Here is a 9,053-nt window from a genome sequence, read left to right on the forward strand (position 1 = left end):
GACCTACTCAAATGTGTTTCTGTTGCATGTTTCTCATGATAAAGGACATATATAAAGATAATTAGGCTTACAATCTTTCTGTTTTTTTTTTATTCAAATCAGGAATCAGGAGCAGACAAAAAAAGCATTGGAAAAAGCCTGTAGCAGTGAAGTGCTACAATTATTATTTTGGCTAAAAACAGCAAAATCATAATTAAAAGACCATTGTGAACGCTTTTTAAAAATGGATCAAAAGATGATCGGAGTGGTTCTGTAAGTCTTACAGGGAATATTTAAAAATATTTCAATCCTTTTGTTGTGAAGTTTCCATGTTTGGATATATTTGATCTGTTATTGTGCTCGAATACCATATTAGAGATGCAAATGTATCTTTCAAGAATTTCTACACTTTTTTAATTTTTGGCTACTGCTTTCCATTAGTAATAACACTTCAGCTTAAAAAAAACTGCTGTTTTAATCTTAATAATAAAAGTGTTTGAAATACCTACTTTTTTTATCCTTTCATTATAATGGCACTTTGATGTTCTTATTTGCCACCCTTCAGAACTCTTCTCCCTCCTCCCACCTCCCATATAAAATATTCTAGCTCCACCACTGCTTAATAGTGTCTTGTGGACATGTGCACTATTTTATACTGTTTCCTTCTATTTCCTTCCTACAAACAAACTGTTAAAATGTTAATCTCTGACATACAGGAATGTGAAGTATATATGTGCTGTTGAGGAATTGGTCATGTGGCGTTTAATATTTAAGATCAATAATGAGAGGAGAGGTGTGTGACCCTGTCAAAAGTGTGAGGAACTGACCTAAAGAAATTAGACAAGGCCAATACACACCCCCCCCCCCCCTTACCCTAAGGGCATTAACATGCGTGTGCTATAGGGAGGGAAAAAGTAATGTCTATGTGTGTCCATCCCTATCTCCAGGGTGGCGTGTGTATGGGGTCATTTACATACCATTACCTCTGGTTTTTTTAGTTAGACAAACGTGTCCACATAGAATGGTGGATACGGCTAGTGGGATGTCCCTGTCAAATGTCCGTATGCAGATGTGTTGGTTCGCATCTGTTTCTCTTCCACTCGCTTTTCCTCACACAGACATGAACACACACCTGTCTCCATCCCAATTGTGGGCAGTTACCAAGAGACTTGTCAGAGCGCCTGTGTGGGACGTCAGCTATTTGAGATCTGTCTACAACCCCACGACACAAACACTCATCTCCCACACCACCTCCTTTCAGAACAACAGAGGAATTCCCACTGATCAACATTTAGACACATTCATTATTTACTGGTCCCAGCAGCATGCACGCAAACACACACACACACACACTAGTTTGAAGAAACTGATCACACACAATTAAAAAGGAGCAAAGTTAGAAAGAGGAGAATAGTCTTTATGGTGCAATTTTTAAGTTCATATTACTTACGTACTGTGATAGAGAGACAAACCTCCATTTGTCCCACTTTCATAGTAGATAATGAAGCTGTCATTCCCAGACAACTTCACTGAACTGGTTCAGCAGCACACACTGCTGCTCAGGGACTCCCACAAACCTTCATCTACCTAAACACAGAATGCTACAAGCGATCTCTCTGGACCACGTTAAGCATGTGTCAAATATAACCACGTACAGAAAGGGAAAATTGTGTGACATATGTACAGCTGGCTGACTGGCAGACAATGCATGAGAAAATACACACACATTTGTGCACACCCACCTCATATCTTAAACATGCAAAGTGACAGACAGCCCTGAAAGCAAATAAAATGAAATCAACCTTGAATGGTAAAATCCACTGTGAATACTTGTCTTCTCTTTACAAGTCAATTTCACATCCTGTAGCTACAGAAAAAAACTAAAGAGATTTGGGAATTGCGTAGAAATAATGTAAGATGGGGAAAATGAAAAGAGTTATGGAAAAACCTTCATGGACAAAAAGGGAGAAGGGAGATCAGTGAGGGCTGGAATACTGAGTTAAATTATGTACCTTGTGCAGTTACAAAGGTTTTGATATATGAAACAGATCAAACACAAACAGTATTACGGACTACCTATTGGTTTAAGGAAAAAGACGTTTCAATCATTTCTTTTTCTCAGACAGATCAAAATGTTTTTAGTGTGTTTTTTTCTCTTAAGAAAAATCTGTTTTAAATGTTGTGTTATCTCACTGCTTCTCAAATAGTGGGGTGCACCCCCGATGCAATGCCAAGGAGGGCGCGCATTAGTAGTGGTTTTAGGCACAGGTGACAGCGGCTCAGTGCTGCGGAAAAAATCTGCGCCACTATTGGTTTCCTATTATCTGTTATATGACAGAGTTTGCGTCAGCCTGAAACCTGTGAATTTCCGTCCCTGCAGCTGCGCTCCCCTGTCTCCTGTCACACTGCATGTGTGAGAAGGACAGGGGAGGGATAAGGGGCTCAGGCTGCCAGATGGAATGGCGCACGCAGATGCATTGCGCATCACCTGGATCGTCGCGTGCCTTTAGATTCCTAAGCTCATGCTAATATTGTCATTCTTTATTAACTATAGTAGACATTTTGATGACGTGTCTGTATTTTCCATAAATGTATTCTTTGCCTGCGTGTGGTTTAGCTGTTGTCAGTATTTGACATAAAGACAGCAGGTAATGCAGTAAAAAAGCTGCACATATGAGATCATAAATAAACAATCCATCATTTAGAAAAGAAATCAGCACAACGTTTTTTACCTATTTCCTCAGACTAAAAACGTTAAATATATTGGAGCTGCTGTGTTAATGTTTCATATTAATTTACATTGAATATTATTTATTGATTGAATTATTTTTCTCAGCATCGAATGGTTCAGTTGGTCAAAATGTTTCTATAAGCTTGAATAAGGAAAGATTTTTTTTTACAGGCACTTTAAGCTTCTTTTGCGTTTTAGACTATAACAGGGTTTCTGTGTGGCAAAATAAATGTAATGTTTGTTGAAAGTGGATTTAGATTGCTTTTTTTCTTTTGTTTATTTTAAAAGAAGCAATTTTAGGTATACTTACACAAATCTTTTTAGATACTAAATAATAGGGGGGGCGCAACAATTTTCTTTTTCCTAGGGGGGGGGCTTGCAAAAAATAATTGAGAAGCACTGTGTTGTCTGGTTATTGTTTGCGGTCACAGAAATGATGGCATGGTAAACCCAAATAAAGAAAATGTCGCTACTGCAGGAGAACTGTAATGAATAAATAATGTAAAAATAAACAAAGAATAAATAAAAAATCATACACCAATAAATGAAAAAACAAAAACCTGAAGTAACAAAATTGTGAATAAAGGTAAAAATAATAAATCTGCACTCCAGCAATTGGAGATTGTTGTCTTACACCACAAACCCAGCAGATATACTAACTGAGATTTGCAAACATTCAGTTGGTCAAACCTAGACTTCTACCAGCTTCTGGTGGTCTTGGAGACCTTTATGTTCTAAAGGAAGTGGTCGGGATGAGAGACCATTAACAGGTTTTTTTTCTAAACTAGGATAACTGGTAAAGTTATTAGAAGGTTTGTGTTCTCTAGGGCAACTGGACTTTAAAGGTCAATCCCGCAGAACTATGGTGCTCATCTGAACTGTTTCTTCAGTTCATTATTTTCTGTGAGGTTTCTGCCCTTTTGCTTTGTTCATTCCATGTTTAATGTTCTGTTTTCAAGCTTTGTGTTTTTTACAGTCTCACTTGGCTTCAGTTGATAGTTATCCACAGCCGTGTTAAGTTGTGTCAATCATCCTCAGTTCAATTCAATTTAGTTTTATTTATGTACCCTAAAAATACAACACAGATGTCTCAGGCTTCACACCGGTAATTGTATAAAACAAAATTAGTTATAAAGTACAATAGCAGACTGTTAAACTTTATTAAACAGACTAAGCTACAATGGGCATCCCTGTCCTCCTTCTCGGTAAGGAAAAACTCCTAAAAAAAAACAGATTCCAGGAAAAGAAAAGAAGAAACCTCAAGGATGTCCACATGAAGGCATCCTCTCCCAGGACGGACATGCGATCCACCAAGAAGAATTAGCTTATCTAACTCTACAACTACATGTTTGAATAGTGTACCACGCGTCATCCAGATGGAACTGGGGGATGGCTGGGGGCACAAGACAAGCCAGAGGCGAGGTCCACTGCCAAGGACAGGAACACAGACGAGCCAGAGGCGAGGTCCATTTAGATGTTTGCTTTTAGTTCAGTCTTGTCAGGTCATCTGATACTTTATCACCTCTTTTGTTGCTCTCTTGGTTGATGAGTTTTTCATGTTTTGAGTTTATTTATTGAGTCATTTATTACCACCTTAAGCCCCGTCTCTTGTGTTTTTGGCCCTATACACAGTTTCTGAAATTGTTCATATTAGCACATTTTCATAGACTGTAGGTAGCTGTACATGTTGCTGGGAGTACTTACATTCACCATGTTAACGTTTTAGCACACCTTTAACTGTTCTAGCGGATTAAAAAAACAAGTGAGCCTCACTAGACTATAAGTCTAATCTAGACTGTTAGGTCTCAAAAGAAAAGGGAATTTTCCAAACTCAGGGATGCCCATCTTTGGTCCAAGAGATCAATCTCCTGCTTCCCAACTATTCCAGGTGTTTTTGGTGCTGATTACCTTGATCAGGTGTTCTCAATCATCAGCACTTGGAATCACTTGATCCAGGTAACAAGCAAGCTGTAGATCTTGAGAATTAGGATTGAAAGGCTTTGGAGACTTCTGGTTTCCTCCTTAACTAAAGAGGATAAAGAAAAAAACTTTAGAGGTTTAAGTATTTACATCGTAACAATTCACGAAAGACCAAACTGAACAAAAGCATTTTAAAACAAATCACTGAGTGGTTTTCTGTAAAACTGAGAGCAGACGAGAGAAAAAGTGAAAAAGAAAAGTCAGAGAAAATTTGTGAAAGCTTTTAACTTTTCACTGTTTGCTCATCAACACAATCACTCAATCTTTGTCTATTCAAAGAGAGATATAATTAAAGCTTTGAGTATTTAGTCTTGTAATTTAATCGTTTTGCCAAGTTATTTACAACACTCACTCTCTTCCTTCTTTACTCTGCCTCTCCTTCTCAGCAGGGTTCACCCTTATAATCTAGTCTGTTACGTCCAATCCATATTCCAAGTTATTATCACTCTCATTTGCTTATTAAGCAGCCCTTGTTTTCTTCAAATGAAGTTATAATTAGAGATTTGGTGTCGGCAACTTGAAATACAGTCTCGTCTTTATGAAATCTTGGGTGGGATAAGAGAGAACCGTGTTTTATCATACTCAAGGAGTTAATGAGGATGTGCACAGCTTGATTTTGTGTTTGCATGTGTGTGAGTGTGTGTATGTTTTCTAATTATGTTTCTGTGACAGCTTTCTGGCCTCCAAAGTACTCCTATACTCCATAGCCTCTGTTGTTCTATTTTGCCACTGGATCAGGGTAATGAAGCGGGTAACAGAAGAAGAAACAAACAGTTTAAGCTCTTGCTTTATAAATAATTTGAAGTTAAAAAAAATGCAGCCAGATATATTTAAAGCGTCAGTGTAGTTTGATTGTTGTTGTTTCATGAGAAGGCAGAAAAAAACTGTTTCTTTGCATGGGTTCTTCCTTTATCTGCAAGCTGAAATGATTTGTAATGGGTAAATACTAATCAGTTTCTGCAGGATGATCCCCTGATCCTCTCTTACCTTCTCATGACCCACCCCATGGGTCCAACCCCATCTCAAAGAAACAGCAGAGTACATTAAGACACGCCCCAGCAACACACTGATTACATATGCTAGCTATGATAATGAACTGAGCTGGACAGCGCAAGTCTGCTGCTGTTTATGGCAACTCATTATCTGGCCCATTGACCAGAACTGTTCTCCACATCATAGAGCCCTGTGTCCTCTACATCTATCCCGCCATCACTTTCCCTGCTTGTCAGTGTGGTGGGTGCATATGCGTGCATGTGGGTTTGCTTACACACTTGTTTGTATAATGACAAGTTGATGATTCCGAGGCTACTGATCTCACCTGCTTGTGTGAAGTTAAACGTTCATTTGACCAATACGTGCTGCTCTTAATTTATTGTTTGTGCATGCACGCAGCAGTAAAAAACACTCAAATCTTTTGTTGGAAAGTGCACTCGTGTGTGTCTGCGTGTGCATGTTGCTATGATCGCCTGCCAAAGTAAAGTGTTTGCAGCCGGCAAAGAAAGGGGTGCGAAGCTCAAGGGCACATTTGTTTCAAGCTAATGATTGAATGTAAATGGAGCAAATTTCCTCTACAAGAGCAGAAGCTCTCTCTTTCTCAAACACACACTTAAATACTACACAGATACGCACTCACACACACCTGAAGACACGCACATAACTGCATCGTGTTGATGGAGTGCAGAATCTCATTACACATCTAATAGAATAAGTGTAGTGTGCGTATGGGGAGAGAAGAGGAGCAGCCAACCTGATTAGCCTTATCACTTTATTATGCCGCTCCGCACGCAGCACACAGGACAATTGCATTAGAGAGGAGCAGATGAGCTGAAGGCAAGGAGAACTCAGCAAACACAGGCTTAATTGATTCCTCACCAAATTAGCAGGGACAGGTGTGGGGGGGGGTGCTTTCACTGGCTGGGTGGCTGCTTGACTGACTGGATGCATGGCTAGAAGATTCCCTGACTGGCTGACTATTTGACTTGTTTTCTGGTTGGCTGACTGGGCTACAGCAAGACAGGTTGACTGACTGATTGGTTTACAGGGTGCATTAGTGGCCTTTAGTGAAGCTGAAGGTGACGAGAACTCAGTAATGTCTTTAATTCTTTAATTGATTCCACACTAGATTAACAAGGACAGGCGACTTGACAACATGAATGACTTGCTGACTGAGACTGTCATGTGACTGACTGACTGGGTTTGAAGAAGTTAGGGTTTAAACCTCCTCTAAAAACATGTTGCAGCACTGAGCCTTTCAGCTCTGATCCCACAGGTAAGGGCTTAGTCACAACTGCCTTACGGGCGGATACAGCCTCTCTTCTGTGGGTTAAAAAAGGGCAAACCAATGGACAGGCCTGGGGGCTACCTCGCCAGTACCCGCTGGGGCTCACCCTCCCTTTTCCAGAGTGGGAAGTGCAGCGGGGGGTCGGGCGCCGGGGCTGGCCTGCAGTGATGAGGCTCTGGCTGGGTGGTGGGCTGCTCCTGGGTCCTCTGGGGCTGGGCCTCGTCCTTGGCCCGCGTCTCGGTGTCCAGCGCCCAGTGGACCCAATGGCTGCTGCCCGGTATGGCAGCGGGCCTGTCCTGTGGCCTGGGGGTACTGACGCTGGACTCGCCAGAGGGCCTCCTCTGGCACCGCTCGGGCTGCGTGGGTCCCGTTGCTGGGGACACTCCTGGTCCGGGGCTCTCCCCCTCTCTCCTGGTCTGGCTGGAGAGGATCTGGTTCCCCTGGTGATCACATGGTTCACTTTGGCAACGTGCATGTAGCTCCACCCCCATGTGCACGTGCACATGGCACACTGCTCCCTGTCTGCTTTATCCCTTCTCCTAACCTACAGTGTATCGTTTGGATGTATTATTTGCCTTTCTGCAGATCTAGCATAAATGTTTCACAGCTTAGAATCATAACGTATTCAAATTAGCAACTCAGCACTTGGATCCCCTCACTTTCTCCCCCTCCGTCTTTATTTTGTTTTCTTCTACCCCCCCCCCCCCCCCACACACACACACACACAAATACACTTTCCCCCTCTTCCTCCCCTTAATAAAAAGAATATGTAGACATACCCAAAACACAAAATATAACAAATACATAAAAAATAATGAAAAAAACAAAAAACAGAAAGGGGTTGATACAAATTTACACCCTGGCTTTCCAAAGATTCATAACCCCTTTTTGTAATAGTAAAACCTGTCCAACACAAAAGGCTTTCAGCGCTCATGTGTTTGCTCAGTTGTTGGACAGAACAAGTTGGAAGAAAAAAAAAGGGCAAACCTGTACAAGTCATAAGACAATGGACTTTACATTTTCTAGACCTTACTTGTGGTGGCCGTACGAGCCTCAAGGGAACTGCAAAAAACACCTGTGCTCAGCTTAAGATGCAGCCGTTACTGTTTCTGACCCTCCATGGGCCCGGAAAACCCAAAAACCCACATGTAGGGGTCTACCCCCCGTACAGGTGCATGCGACTAAGGCTTGACACTGCATAATATTGTCCTGACTTTAACACAAAGATAAGGAACAGTTTTTCTGGACTTTTATGAACTACTATGATTAAAATCCCATTAATTTATAGAACCAAAACTTTAGCATTAAAAAAGAAAAACATACCAGAAAAAGCCACAACCAAGATGTTCAGACAATATCAAAACTCTTGTATTCAAGGTGGATTTTTTGTTTTTTTTAAGGAACTAAGGGCCAATTCAGACATTTGTTAACTATGGGTCAACCAGAAGAAATCTGATTGTCAAGAGACTGTTGATGCCTTTGGCAAATGTCACTTTCACTTTTCACAAGTTAGCACAGTTTAAATTCATTATACCAACAAAGATAAAAGTAACGAAGGTTTATGTTTTCTTATTTTCTCTTGTTATGACATATGCACAAGGAAGACTGAAGTATCATGTCTCCAATAAAGTCCAACAATTGATTCCCACGTATTGTTAGAAGTCTGAAATAGAGCAAAACACCGGGAACATCTCGTCTCTCTGTGTCTTCTTGTGCCAGAATCTCTTAAGCAGAGGTTCGGTTTCGGGTTTTTGGAATTTGTTGATGGTTTGAAAGGAGAATTAGTGTGAACAATGTTTTATTTTTTTTATTTTTTATTTTTAACAAATTACTTTCTACCACTAAGATCAAATATCTGTGTTAGTGTTCTGGCTGGTAGTTTGGCCAAACTTTAATGAAAACAAAAACTTCAAAAAAAAAAAAAAATTACATAAAAAATATTTCAGCAAGAGGTCAAAGTGCCGTACTGTGTTTATTGGTTAATGATAATGCAATTTTTCTTATGCTAAAACAAGTGCCTTGGCTGTGGGTGGCAAGTGAGGGTGAAAAGACTGAATTGATGTATTGGGGTGCAGGAGAACT

This window comes from Oryzias latipes, chromosome 3 (genome assembly GCF_053564925.1).
Source record: "Oryzias latipes strain Hd-rR chromosome 3, Olatipes_Hd-rR_3.1".
NCBI classification, from domain to species: domain Eukaryota; kingdom Metazoa; phylum Chordata; class Actinopteri; order Beloniformes; family Adrianichthyidae; genus Oryzias; species Oryzias latipes.